The sequence below is a fragment of the Mesoplodon densirostris genome, chromosome 18, assembly GCF_025265405.1.
Source record: "Mesoplodon densirostris isolate mMesDen1 chromosome 18, mMesDen1 primary haplotype, whole genome shotgun sequence".
NCBI classification, from domain to species: Eukaryota; Metazoa; Chordata; class Mammalia; order Artiodactyla; family Ziphiidae; genus Mesoplodon; species Mesoplodon densirostris.
Window position 1 is genome coordinate 45,869,201 of NC_082678.1, and position 14,521 is coordinate 45,883,721.

Genomic DNA, 14,521 nt, shown 5'->3' on the forward strand with positions numbered 1-14,521 from the left:
CCCCTCTTGCGTCTCCCTCCCACTCTCCCTATCCCATCCTTCTAGGTGGTCACAAAGCACCGAGCTGGTCTCCCTGTGCTATGCAGCTGCTTCCCACTAGTTACCTATTTTACATTTGATAGTGTATATATGTCAATGCCACTCTCTCACTTCGTCCCAGCTTACCCTTCCCCCTCCCTGTGTCCTCAGGTCCATTCTCTACATCTGCGTCTTTATTCCTGTCCTGCCCCTAGGTTCTTCAGAACCTTTTTTTTTTTTTTTTTGTAGATTCCATATAGATGTGTTAGCATACAGTATTTGTTTTTCTCTTTCTGGCTTACTTCACTCTGTAAGACAGACTCTAGGTCCATCCACCTCACTACAAATAACTCAATTTCGTTTCTTTTTATGGCTGAGTAATATTCCATTGTATATATGTGCCACATCTTCTTTATCCATTCATCTGTCGATGGACACTTATGTTGCTTCCATGTCCTGGCTATTGTAAATAGAGCTGCAATGAACATTGTGGTACATGACTCTTTTTGAACTATGGTTTTCTCAGGGTATATGCCCAGTAGTGGGATTGCTGAGTCATATGGTAGTTGTATTTTTAGTTTTTTAAGGAACCTCCATACTGTTCTCCACAGTGGCTGTATCAATTTACATTCCCACCAACGGTGCAAAAGGGTTCCCTTTTCTCCACACTCTCTCCAGCATTTATTGTTTGTAGATTTTTTGATGATGGCCATTCTGACCAGTGTGAGATGATACCTCATGGTAGTTTTGTTTGGTTTTTTTTTTGAATTTTATTTTATTTATTTTTTATACAGCAGGTTCTTATTAGTTATCCATTTTATACATGTTAGTGTATATATGTCAATCCCAATCTCCCAATTCATCCCACCACCTCACTGCAGTTTTGATTTGCGTTTCTCTAATGATTAGTGATGTTGAGCATGCTTTCATGTGTTTGTTGGCAATCTGTATATCTTCTTTGGAGAAATGTCTGTTTAGGTCTTCTGCCCATTTTTGGATTGGGTTGTTTATCTTTTTGTTATTGAGCTGGCAGGTGGATTCTTAACCACTATGCCACTAAGAAAGTCCAACACTCAGCTTTTTAAAAAACTCTTATTATATAAGAAATGCATGCCCATTCTTAAATATTTGAAAAATACAGAAAACAGTAAAGAAGGAAATGCAATACTACAGATTCATCAAAGATAACTGCTGTTATATTTCCACCTCAACATTTTTTCCTATGGTTGTGTATATTTTTGTTATCACCGAATCATATAGTATATACAATTTTGTATCTGCTTTATTCACTTTAAATTAGATATAAGTATTTTCAACATAATGAAATATTGGGTTTTTTTTTTTTTTTTTTTGGCTGCATTGGCTCTTCGTTGCTGCGTGCAGGCTTTCTCTAGTTGTGGCTAGCGGGAGCTACTCTTTGTGGTGGTGCATGGGCTTCTCATCACGGGGGCTTCTCTTGTTGCAGAGCACGGGCTCTAGGCACGCAGGCTTCAGTAGTTGCACCACATGGGCTCAGTAGTTGTGGCTCACGGGCTCTAGAGTGCAGTCTCAGTAGTTGTGGCACACGGGCTTATTTGCTCCGTGGCATGTGGGATCATCTCGGACCAGGGCTTGAACCCGTGTCCCCTGCATTGGCAGGCAGATTCTTAAACACTGCGCCACCAGGGAAGTCCCGAAATATTCTTCATAAACACTTTTAATTCCTGAATAAGAGTTTTGAGTGGACACACCATAAATACCTACTATTATCCAAATGTTGGGCATTTATGTTTTTCATTTTTCAAGAATGTAAAAACACACTGAAAAAAAAAAGGTTACGGTAAACATCTTTTAAGTATAAATCTTTGTCCACAATTTGAATTTTCCCTTAGATTAAATTCATACTCATAGGGGTATAAACATGTTTTTAGTCTTTCTATTTTGCTTGCCAGAAAGGTTGAAGCAATAACAAATACCTAAAACAAACAAACAAAAAAAACACATGCTTATCTCACTACACACAGCTACATGAAGAAATATCATTTTTTAAAAAATTTACTTATTTGAAAGGCAGTGAATCTGTTGCTTCCTTTTAATAGATAAACTGAGACTCCATGAGGAAAAGAGACCTGCCTGGGGTCACCCCGGGAGTGTGTTATCTCATTCCATCCTTACAACCTACGATGGTGGGGAGCTAAAGCACACAGATGGGGTAACCTGCCCGGTCTCTCACTCAGCACGTGAGACGTGGAGCCTGAGTTTAATCCTACACAGTTGGAACCTAAGGCCCTTCACCTCTGTTCTGTACTTCACCTCTGTTCTTTGGCTGTTCTTCGTTCCCAGATATGATGCTGAAAGGTGGTTTGGGGCCAAGACCTGAAAGGACTTGGAGTTTGGATTTACCCTATAGACAGAGGGGCACCATTAATGGGTTCTTAAGCCTCAAGACTGTGTTTTACAAAGACGTTTCTGGTAGACTGGCTGGGGGAGGCTGGCAACAGGGAGGTTGGTTGTGGAGGTGCAGCACACAGATAATGTGAACAGCAAAGAGGCCTGCACAGACCCATGCGCACGTGGGCTTGTGGGTTATGGGCCGTGGGCAGTCGGGAACATTAGGGGTCTGGGGAGGCCTCCTCCTGTGCCCTTTTCACTGGGCAAGGGCCATTTTTATCTGCTACACGTCAGGCAGAACCTGTGCCAACGGCCAAAGACTCCACCTCAAATCTAGCAAATAAGAGAGAGGGTGGTATGGATTACGTTATATTTAAAACAAGCCCACACAATGCCTGTAATTTTTTATTCTGACTCCGTAATTATAACTCAAGACCAGTCAGATCATAGTTATCCCCACACCGACTCGCTGTTGAGACACATTGAATTAAAGGCTTTGCTGCTTCTCCAGATTCTATTTTAGACGCCAAGCACTGTCAGGTAACCGGCCTTTCACAAGGCTCGTCTTGGTGGAGCCCCTCTCAGGGCAGCCTGCACGAAGGCCAGGTCAACACTGGGCTCTTGAAAAGACCACCGATACTTGTGATGCTTTGCCCAACCTGAGCCTCAGGCCTGAGCCAGGGGCGTGGAGAGCTGAGGGAGCACCATCCTTGGAGCAGGCCAGCCTCCCTTGGTCAGGCCCACCTCAGAGCCTCTGCACTCTAGAAGATTCCTGAATGCTGCTCTCCCCCAGACCCTGACCAGGGTCCCAGGGTCAGATAGGCCAAGCCCTGGCTATTGGGCACAGTTGTCACAGATAAGCTGGCATTGGCATTGCCATTTCCCATAGGGACCTAATTTAGAAAAGACGAGAAAAAGGAAACCAAAGGAGCACAAGCCAGCTGGGCTTACACAGGCAGCCCCTGTGACTAACCAGACCTAGGCTAATTAAGGCCCCCTCCCCATCTTGGGATCCACCAAAGAACACCACCTCTCAGCCCCACGAAGACGCCCCTGACAGAGCAAGAGTGGGGTTGGGTCCCTCCTCACAGACCTGGAGCCCCACTGCCCCTTCCTCCACGTGGCCCCCCACACCCAGTCCTGCCTCCAGGGAACACTGTTGGGGAGATAAGCTAGCTCCCGTTTATCCATAAACTGCAGGCAGGCCTGGGCTCTGTCGGAGGTCCTTCACATGTACCATCCCATTTACTCACATCTCGTAATCATCGCTTTAGACATGAGGAAATGGAGCGTGGAGAGGTAAAGTGTGGGTCTGCAGGCCACCCAGTCCACATGTGAAGGAGTGGGAGCTGGAACCCACTTGTCAGACTCCCCCAGATCACACGGCTCGTCCATAGGCAGCTTGCCTGAAACCACCAGGCCTGCTCCCAGCTGCTGCTTGGTGGTTTCACACCCCTGGCAACTTGCTAAGCACTTGGGCCCAAGAAAGCCCAATCCCAGTACCTGTCTTAGCACAACTTTCTGCAGCACACGGCTCCTTGCCTCAGCCAGCTCCTTGCAGAGACCCTTGCTCTCGTGTCCCACAGAAAGAACGGACAGTTCCTTCCTCAGGCCTTTGATGCATCTTGTACTTCTATTTTGACATTTAAGACATTATTGTCACCATTCACATGACTCTCCTACTAGACTTCTCGGGGGCAGGGCCTGTGTCCTGTCTCTTTGTTACTAGTTTGACACCTGGCACGTAGTGGCTGCTTGCTGTTTGTTTTTTGTTTTGTTTTTTGGGGGTTTTTAAATTTATTTATTTTTGGCTGTGTTGGGTCTTCGTTGCTGCGCACGGGCTTTCTCTAGTTGCGGCGAGCGGGGGCTACTCTTTGTTGTGGTGCGTGGGCTTCTCATTGCGGTGGCTTCCCTTGTTGCGGAGCACGGGCTCTAGGCGCGCGGGCTTCAGTAGTTGTGGTTCGCGGGCTCTAGAGCGCAGGCTCAGTCATTGTGGTGCACGGGCTTAGTTGCTCCGCAGCATGTGGGATCTTCCTGGACCAGGGATCGAACCTGTGTCCCCTGCATTGGCAGGCAGATTCTTAACCACTACGCCACCAGGGAAATCCCTGTTTGCTGTTTGTTGCAAGAAAAAATGAGAGTCTGAAAAACTATTCATCCTTCAAAACTATGCCTAGGATAGATCCTGGGAAAGCTTTCCTGATTCACACAAGCTGAGTTAACCCCGTCTGCTCCTATACAATCAGTAGGAGAATTGTTTACTTGGGTACACCTTTGGGGGCAGGGACAGAGCCCGATTCTTCCCTGTGACCCTGCTTCTCAGCACAGAGCAGGCATCTAGCAGGGGTCAGTAAATGTAGAACTGAATTGCTCTTTGCTTCAGAGTCCCAGATAAAGGGCACCATGACCTGAACCAGCCAGCTGCCCAAGTCACCCGGCTGAAACCACCGAGGGCTGGCGTGCCAGGGATGTTTGCTGAGCAAGGGAACACTGAAATAAGACCTAACTTTAAAAAAGAAACACACCCAATAGGTGTTCTATTTCTATGAAAATCAGCTCTGTTTTTAGGTAACTGCCATCCCACCTCACCTCCCCACGGTGGACCCTGCCTTCCCACAGGGCCCCTCTACACCCAACCCGGTAATCATGGCCTTACCTGCCCCCATCCCCTCCCCTGTTTGCTCTCTGGGGTTTCCCTCGATTGCAGGGTGCAAGCTTCCAGATGCCCCAGAGGCCTGTCTCATGCCGGCCCCAGACTCCGTCCCTCCCTCCCTGACCTGCCCTTGTCAGGGCCCAGGCCTTGGGGGCGGTGGGAGAGGGGCAGGGCAGGGAGTCAGCCCCTTAACTGAGCCAGAGCAGGGTAGCTTCACAGCTAGGGGCACAGGAGCCAGGCCATGCTCCTTCCAGGTCTCTGTCAAGCCAGCAGGGCCCCATTCCCTAGTTCAGACAAAACTCGAGGTCTGCATGGCGCAGTGAAGAGAACGGGGCTTTGGTGTCAGGCTCGCGGTGCTGGGCCTGGGCCTGGTCCTGGCTCCTCCTCCTCGGCTGCCAGCATCTAGGCAGGTCACCTACCTCCCACCCTCTCCCAGCTTCAGACCCCTCCCTGGGCAAACAGAGCTGGACCTGCTGCACGGGTCTGCTGAGGGCCACGCTATGATGAATTTCTTGCAGGGTGAGAAATTTGGATTGGAGAGCAGCAACTCCATGCTTCCTGTGTGCTCATCAAGAATCAAGCTCTGGGGACTTCCCTGGTGGCGCAGCGGTTAAGAATCCACCTGTCAATGCAGCAGACACAGGTTCGAGCCCTGGTTCGGGAAGATCCCACATGCCTTGGAGCAACTAAGCCTGTGAGCCACAACTACTGAAGCCCACATGCCTAGAGCCCATGCTCTGCAACAAGAGAAGCCACCGCAATGAGAAGCCCACGCACTGCAACTAGAGAAAGCCTGCACAGCAACGAAGACCCAACGCATCCAAAAATTAATTAATTAATTAATTAATTTAAAAAAACAATCAAGCTCCAGGCACCCCAGCCCTGTTCTGTGAGCCTCCTTCTGGCTTATCCTCACCTCCTCCATCAGCTCCTTTGTCCCAGAGTCCCACTAGAGCCTTAGGGAGCACCCCACTCTCTGGCAAGGTTCCTGCTTCTCACAGAAGGCCAACAGGGTGAGGGACCCTCAATACCTTGGCAGCTCCCCCCAGCCTCCAGCCAGATTCTAGGAAGAGACCAGGGCAAGCCTGAGGCGGGGGCTGGGGCTGAGGCCCACCGTCCTGGGAAACTTGTGAGCCTCCCTCACAGCTCAGCACTCAGGCAGGCATCCAACTACCCACAGCTGCGGTTTCCAGAGAGCCGGGCCTCCCACCGCAGGGACAGTAAGCTGAGAAGCACTGGAGCTATAAATGTGAAGTGGTGAACCATGGGACACTGCCGCAGCCCCACAGCGGGCAGGAGCCTGCCCCCACCCCCCCAGCCTCCCTGCCTCCCAGCAAGCTTCAGGCCCCGCCAGGCCTCTGAGACAGCCCAGGCCTGTCCACCAGCTCCGCTTTGGGCTCTGAGCAGGGCTACTGCCCCACTCCCACCCTCAGGAGGTCCCAGGCACAGTGTAAGGCCCAGCTGGGGGCAGGGCAGGCAGGACACCATACAGCACTTTGTACACCAGCGGTCAGGACCTCTGGTCTCACCTCACAAGCATCATCTTATTTTATGTTGACTTATGCAAAAGGAGGGGGGCCTGTAACTGTTTTGAAGCTTACTGCTTCTAAAGGTCTCACTCCTCCCCCCGGGTGGTACCGAGTCACAGCTTCAGATCCATCTGGAGGCTACCTTGGGCACAGGGTGACCTTGGGGTGGGCCTGGGGCTCGTGTGGTCTTGATGGGCATCCTCATAGGCCCTGCCAAAAAGGAGACCCTGGGAGCGGCAGTGATGCCTGATAACATAAGAGCAGCCCCTTCACCAAGTGCCCGCCCTGTGCCCAGCCCAGAGCTCTCAGACCATAGAGGGTCATTGTTTCACAGGCGAGAGACCACACGCAGGGAGGAAGTCCGGAGCTCGGCTGTGCCTCAGGTCTCACCACCACTCCCACACTTCAGACGTGGGCGGGAGTGCAGTGCAAGCTGGGGAGCAGGGGCCCATCTGGAAGGGTCTGGGGAAACAGAGAACAGGAAGGAAGCCCCCTCTTTCTCTCCTCTCAGAGCCTGTCAAGGACAGACCTCTTCTCCGACACCCCTACTCTGCTGGACAATCTGTCCCCTAGCACAGGCCCCTCCTGTTAGGCTAGGGAGCTGGCCAGGAAAGGTAAAGTCACCCTCAGTGTGTCTGTCACCTGCCCCACACGAGAACTCAGAGGTGAGCCTTTGGGTCTCTGGGGAGGCCCCACACAGTGGGATTGTCTTGAGTGATATCACTTCAATATCCCTTAGCTGGCGCCCCTCAGGGAGGTGGACAGAGATGGATACCTAGGGAGTGCCATCAGCCACAGTGGAGGTCCTGCCAGGAGGAAGCACTCTGGGCTGGGTGATGGGCAAGAGAGACAGCGAGGGCTTCTAGACATGACCCCAGGCCCAAGGGTCACTGGCCAGAGAAGCAGCTGGCAGCCTGTCCTCACCCCTTTTGAGTCAGGTATTTTGGCTTCCCAAGTCCACAAATGGGGAAAAACAGGCTGGGCAAATGTTTACTGCAAAAAACATTTAGTATTTCTTTTTTTTTTTTTTTTTTCCCCTTGCCGTACGCGGGCCTCTCACTGTTGTGGCCTCTCCCGTTGCGGAGCACAGGCTCCGGATGCGCAGGCTCAGCGGCCATGGCTCACGGGCCCAGCCGCTCCGCGGCACATGGGATCCTCCCAGACCGGGGCACGAACCCGTATCCCCTGCATCGGCAGGCAGACTCTCAACCACTGCGCCAGCAGGGAGGCCCTAGTATTTCTTATTTGTAAGAAACTTGAAAACTTTACAGGAGGACATAAAAGTTTAATATATGGAAAAATAACATTTTGTTGTGTAGCATGGATCAATATTATAAAGATGTCATTTCTCATCTAATCTAATCTATAAACCTATTCTGATTCATTTAGTCATCTAATATATATTGAGCCATTACTGTGTACCAGGTGTGTTCTAGGCACAGGGAATACAGGATTGAACGAAACAGGCAAAAATCCCTGCCTTCGTGGGGCTTACAGTCTTAAAGATAGGAGAGATAGACAAACAAAATGAAGAACTAAAGAAGTAAATTTTATAGTACGCTAGATGAAAAATGCAATAGAGAAAAATCAAAGACATTATAGAGAGTGTGGGATGGGTGGGGAGATATAATTTAAAACAGCCTGAGTAGTAGTAATATTTGAGCAGAGATTTAAAGGAGGTGATGGGGCAGGAGTGTACTTGGTGTGCTCTAGGAGCAGCAAAGAGGCCTGTGTAGTTAGATCAGAGTGAGTCAGTGGTTCTTAGACATTTGGGGATGCCTGGAGACATTTTTCATTGTCACAACGAGGGGTGGGAAGTGCGGGGTTGCTGCTGGTCTCCGGTGAATAGATGCCGGGATGCTACTGAACATCCTGCAGTGCATAGACAGCTTCCTACAATAAAGATTTATTTGGTCTGAAATGCCAGTTGTGCTGAGGTCAGGAAACCCTGGAGAGTGAGGCAGAGTAGCAGAGAGATAGTCAGAGAGGTAACTGCCAACCAGGGTTTTTTTGGAACTAGAGAAGCTGATTCAGAAATTCTTATGGAAAAATATGTGATGATAGCTGGGGGCAGGAGGTGGGGAGGATTAAAGAGAAGAATAAACAGAGTTTTACCATATTTTAGCATACATTATAATATTCTTATGACAAATGACTAATTTCCTTAATATATAGAGAGTTCTTATAAGTGAATAAGTAAAGGCCTTTTTAAAAAACTCTTAAAAATAGGAAAAAAGGAGTTTACCCCCCAAAAAAGGATACACAAATGGATTATAAATATGTGAAAAAATTATAAATGTTACTTGCAATTTAAAGAAATGAGAATGGGGCTTCCCTGGTGGCGCAGTGGTTGAGAGTCCGCCTGCCGATGCAGGGGATACGGGTTCGTGCCCCGGTCTGGGAAGATCCCACATGCCGCGGAGAGGCTGGGCCCGTGAGCCATGGCCGCTGGGCCTGTGCGTCCGGAGCCTGTGCTCCGCAATGGGGGAGGCCACAGCAGTGAGAGGCCCGCGTACAGCAAAAAAAATAAAGAAAGAAAGAAAGAAAGAAAGAAAGAAATGAGAATGAAAATCATGAGATAGCATTTTGCAACTATCAGAGTAGCAATGATTGAGAAATTTGATTATATACAGAGTTATTCAGGATATGTGAGAATATGGCCTCATGCACAGTTCTTTTTTTTTTGGCTGCATTGGGTCTTCGTTGCTGCACGCGGGCTTTCTCTAGTTGCGGCGAATGGGGGCTACTCTTCGTTGCAGTGCGTGGGCTTCTCATTGCGGTGGCTTCTCTTGTGGAGCACAGGCTCTAGGCGCACGGGCTTCAGTAGTTGTGGCTCACGGTCTCTGGAGCGCAGGCTCAGTAGTTGTGGCACACGGACTTAGTTGCTCCGCAGCATGTGGGATCTTCCCAGACCAGGGCCCGAACCCATGTCCCCTTCATTGGCAGGTGGATTCTTAACCACTGCGCCACCAGGGAAGTTCTCATGCACAGTTCTTGAGAATATATATTGGCATAGCCTTTTTGGAAAGCAAGTTGGCAATATCTGTCCCAAATTTTTTTGGGGGGTAGGGGGGCCGAGGCGCCACACAGCTTGTGGGATCTTAGCTCCCCAACCAGGGGTGGAACCCGTGCCCTCAGCAGTGAAAGTGCAGAACCTTAATCACTGGACTGCCAGGGAATTCCCCTCTGTCCCAGATTTACATACATATACGTTTTCATCCAGCATGCCATTCTAGGCAAGTATTCTACTCACGTACATTTACAAAGATTTAAGTAGACACGTTTATTACAGTCTTAGCAAAAGATTGGAAATGACCCAAATGCCCATCAACAGGGGTCTTGTTTATTATGCGGTATACACTTACAATAGAATACTATGCAGCTTTTAAAAAGACTGAGGCTTACTCCTAGGCACACAGCCCAGAGAAGTGAAAACATATGTCCACCAAAAGACTTATGCAGAGAATTTTATAACAGCTCTATTCAGATAGCCCTCAACTGGAGCAAACCTAACGCCCATCAAAGGAGAATAAACAAACTGTGGCATATTCATACACTACTTAGCAACAACGATAAAAGGAATGAATGGATACACACAACAGGAATGAATTTCTAAAGCATTTTGTTGCACAAAATAAATCAGACACAAGAGTAGGTACTGTATGATTCCATTTACATGAATTTCAACAGGCAAGACCAACCCATGCTGACAGAAATCAGTACAGTGGTTGCCTCAAGAAGGTGCAGGTTCCTGGAAGGGGCAGGAGAACCTTCAGGGGTTAAGGAGATGGAAATGAGGCATTGCTTACACCTTTTATACAGTTGTCTAAATCACTGAATTGTACACTTAAGATCCGTGCAATTCACTGAATTTAATTTTACCTCAGTTTATAAACAAAATTGGGAATTCCCTGTTGGTCCAGTGGTTAGAACTTGGTGCTCTCACTTCCGGGCCCTGGGTTCAATCCCTGGTTGGGGAACTAGGCTCCCACAAGCTGCGGAACAGCCAAAAATAAAAAATAAAAACAAAATTAACTGTTGAATGGGGAAATAAAGTCAAACTTAATATGTCCTGAAATGGAATGATCTCCACATAAATTAAGGGGGAGGGGTGGAAGCAAGGGCAGAAAATGTGTACAGTTTGCTCCCAGGTGTGATAAAGAGGACACATACCTATTACATAAGCTTGTGTGCAGTTGGCCCTCTGTATCCTCGAGTTCTGCCTCTGCAGATTCAACCAACCACCATGCAGGATCACAGATACAGGGGTGCCGACTGTACTAGGCCATCTTATACAAGGGACGTGCGCATCCACAGATTTTGGTACCCTCGGGTCCTGGAGCCGACCCCTGCGGGCTGACTGTATATGTAACATGTCTGGAAGGACATGTAAGACACTGTTGGGCAACAGTTGCCTTTCTGGAAGGGCCTGGAGGCCTCAAGGTCTAAAGTGGAGGGACATGTCTCAATACTTTTTTGTACTGTTGGAATTTTTTCACTGTGTTCATGGTAACTTTTTAGATATAAACACTAGTTAAAATTTCTTGATTGGATAACAGGGTGTTCTGAGGTTGAATTGTCATATTTCTCTACCCTTGATAGCTGGAAGCAGGGACATAAATGCTACTCCAACACTGCCAGCAGTGGGGGGGCCTATGTCTCTGAGAGTAGAAGTGGGCATTTGCACAAGCATATCAGGGAAGCGCCTGGAAGGTGTTTCTGGGGCAGGGAAGTGAGAACCTGAATCCTGGTTCAGGACACCACAGGACATAAACTGAATATCTATCTGAGCACAAGGATTTTGGCAGGAAATGATAAGCTTTCTGTTGGAGAATGTAAAAAGCCATCCCATGATGTGGAAGATTTATCATGATGGAATTTTTTTTTAATGTGAAAAGAAGCTGCTTTGGTGGGTTGAAAGACAAGGCTTTTAAGAGGATGTGGGACCAGGGGAGAGAGTACCCCAGAAAAAGGAGTTCTGAGCTAAGAATAGGACTTCCAGGTGTAATTTTTAACCAGACAGTCCAGCATTTGGTCTTTATTTCCACAAACGAGAACATGCCATCAAGGGTCCTACCAGGGAATGTCCATATTCATTTTGAGAATTGGACTCTGTGCTAGTGAGCTGACTCCCTGCTTGAAGTCCAGAGCAAAAGTTTCATTATCCATTATTCTTGTGTGTAAGGGATGGTGGGGAGGAAGGAAGACTTTTCCTGTCCCAGGGAGATGCCCTGCTCACTGGCTTTGCCAGAGGAGGCAGTCCAGGTCTTTCTCTAAGGAAGTCCTCAGCTCAGAGGGACAGGGAAGGATCCCAATTCCAGGATCAAAGGATAAGGAACCCTGGAACGCATGGGATCCTTGTGGAGTCATAAGTCCCTGGCAAAACAGTTCAGAGAGCAATCCTGGTCAGGATTATGTGTTCAGCTAACCTTGGGCCCAAATGTCTGATGTATGCTAAGAAGAAAGAAATCAAGGGTCTTGGGTAGAACCTCTTTACAAAATATGAGGCAAAATATCAATGGGGAAAAGGTCTCAGGGCTTTCGGCAAATGGCTAAGACCCAGATGGGAGCAGGGAGTGGGCCATGTAATAGACTTTAAGCCAAGACATCATGGGGATGTGGCAGGGGCTGCATCTGGCCCAAGCAGATGAAGGGTCAGTGGGGTAAGGGTCTTCATGACTCTGGGGAAAGGCCCTTACAGATGCTCTAGTCCGGCCCCTTCCTGATGGAAACTGAGGCCCAGAGAGTGGACTGACTTGTTCGGTATCTGACGTCAGGACTGAGCTTGGTCCATGACTCAGACTCTAGCCTCCCAATCCAGTGGTTCTCCTGGAAGTGGAGGCAGAGGTGAAGCCCTTGACCAAACACATACTCTCTTCCTACCTAGGAATGTGTTTCTACTGAATTCCATGGGAAGGGAGCCACTCAAGTAGCCTGGAGTGAGGGCAGCCCTCTGAAAGGGTCATAATAGCAGACACTGGTTCATCACCGACCCAGCAGCTCCCCCTTTTCTTCCCCTGCCGGAAGCCATATTTTGTAGTAGGTGAAAACCTCTTGATTTCAGGAAACATAGGCCAATTTCCCACGCCCAAGAAATGAGTCCTAATTGGTCTCATGGTATTCCAATTCCCCTTTGTCAGTGATTGGCCTAAGGGTGGGCATATGATCTAGTTCTGGCCAACAAGACATAAAGGGAAGATTGTAGGGCCTTCTGAGAGAGCTTTTGCTTTTCTTTTTTTTTTTTTTTTTTTTTTTTTTTTTCGGTACACGGGCCTCTCACTGTTGTGGCCTCTCCCTCTGCGGAGCACAGGCTCCGGACGCGCAGGCTCAGCAGCCATGGCTCACGGACCCAGCCGCTCTGCGGCATGTGGGATCCTCCCGAACCAGGGCACGAACCCGTGTCCCCTGCATCGGCAGGCGGACTCTCAACCACTGCGCCACCAGGGAAGCCCTGCTTTTCTAATAAAAGGGAAAGATGCAGTAGGCTCCATCATGCCCCCATCTCCCACACCTTCCTTCCTGCCTTCAGTGCAGATGTGTATATAGTATGAGGGTCAAGCATGACAGTAAAGGCATAGCACCCTTAAGATAGCAAAGTGGACGATCAATCCCAAGTCTTTGGTGGCCCGAGTGAGCTGCTGGACCAGTGCCAGCAACCGTCTACCTCCAGACTTCTTGTTAAGTAGACATTAAATGCCCTTATGATTTAAGCTGCTGTTAGCTAGGTTTTCTCCTACTTGCAGCCGAAAGCAATCCTGATCGGCACTGGCCATAAATGTTAGTGCAACTCCAGCCAACTTCAAGAGACACTGTTTAGAAACAGCCTTTGGTCAGCCTCCTCAACCTTGGGATCTGTTCTCCTGAACCCCCGCCCAGCTTTCTTGTCATCCCTCAACCAGATGGAATCCCCCCCTCTTCCACCCACCCCACCACATCCTCCCCCATCAGCCTGGCCAGTCCTACTCATCCTTCATTGCCCACGTTGGATGACCTTCACTGACCTTGCTCACTACCAACAGGCATACATCTAATTGACAATACTGATCAGTCATTTATTTACCAATCACACTTGTGGTGGCCTGCTGTGGATTAGCCATAGGGCCAGCACTGGACCCAGCAGGCAGTGCAAGTCCTTGGGAGCCCTCACTGGTGGGGCAGACACATCAACAGCGGCAGTGTAGGGAGTAGTATTAGAGGGGTGGGTCGGTTTTATCTTGGCAGGGGAGCAGGTAGCCATTTCCATACTGCTCTCTCCAACCAAAGGCTTTATTTCTCTGGGCAAAGACCAGCCCTGTCTGTTCCAGGACTGACCTAAGCCCATCTCAGAGGAGGCAACAGAAAGGGCTCTTGTGAATGATCCCTGAGCAGGCAGGGCCTTGGGGTAGATGTGCTCTTGGCCACCCACCTTTCCCTACCGTACCTGTAAGGCCAAGGCCCTTAATGGCTAGAGGAAGCAGCAGTGGACATGGCAGCAGAAGACCCAAATTGGAACCTTAGCCACCACTAACTTGATGTGTGACTTTGGACATGACGTGGCCTCTCTGAGCCTCAGTATTAATGAAAGACAGAGGAGGTTAATAATGCCTGCCTATCTTGCAGGCTGCTGCAAAGACTGAATGAGATAACTGTCTGATGCACCAGGGCCAGGGAGACCTGGCACACTGGAGGTGGGCAGTAAGTGTTCATTCATCCACCTGCCTGCCCACCCCCACCCCACACACAGCAGAAAGCCGGAGACAGCGCCGTGCACCTTCCATGGGAGACAGACTGGGTGCTCAGACATCATCCCACCCAAGGAACCAGGTGGTGTATGCTTGGTCCTCGGGTGGGGCATGGGGGTTCCTTGGGTTCCCAGGCTTTCTCCTGCTCTGAAAAATACCATCAATGGAGCAGCACAAGAAGGAAAGAAAATTGGGTTGGTGGGTAGGATAGGATTCTCTCATGTGTCTCA

General features: G+C 49.1%; 1 protein-coding gene across 5 annotated transcripts in view; it reads left to right on the plus strand.

The window, feature by feature from the left end:
• Window positions 1–14,521, plus strand: part of C18H17orf100 (chromosome 18 C17orf100 homolog) — a 69,935-nt gene that overhangs the window by 14,020 nt on the left and 41,394 nt on the right. For 2 of the 5 annotated variants that reach the window (XM_060082113.1, XM_060082117.1), the window contains one exon: window positions 5,560–6,571. The exons of the other annotated variants lie outside the window; for them this stretch is intronic. The gene's annotated coding sequence lies outside the window, so the exon portion shown is untranslated. Of the gene's footprint in view, window positions 1–5,559; window positions 6,572–14,521 lie in introns of those variants that run through there. 5 annotated transcript variants of the gene reach the window in all.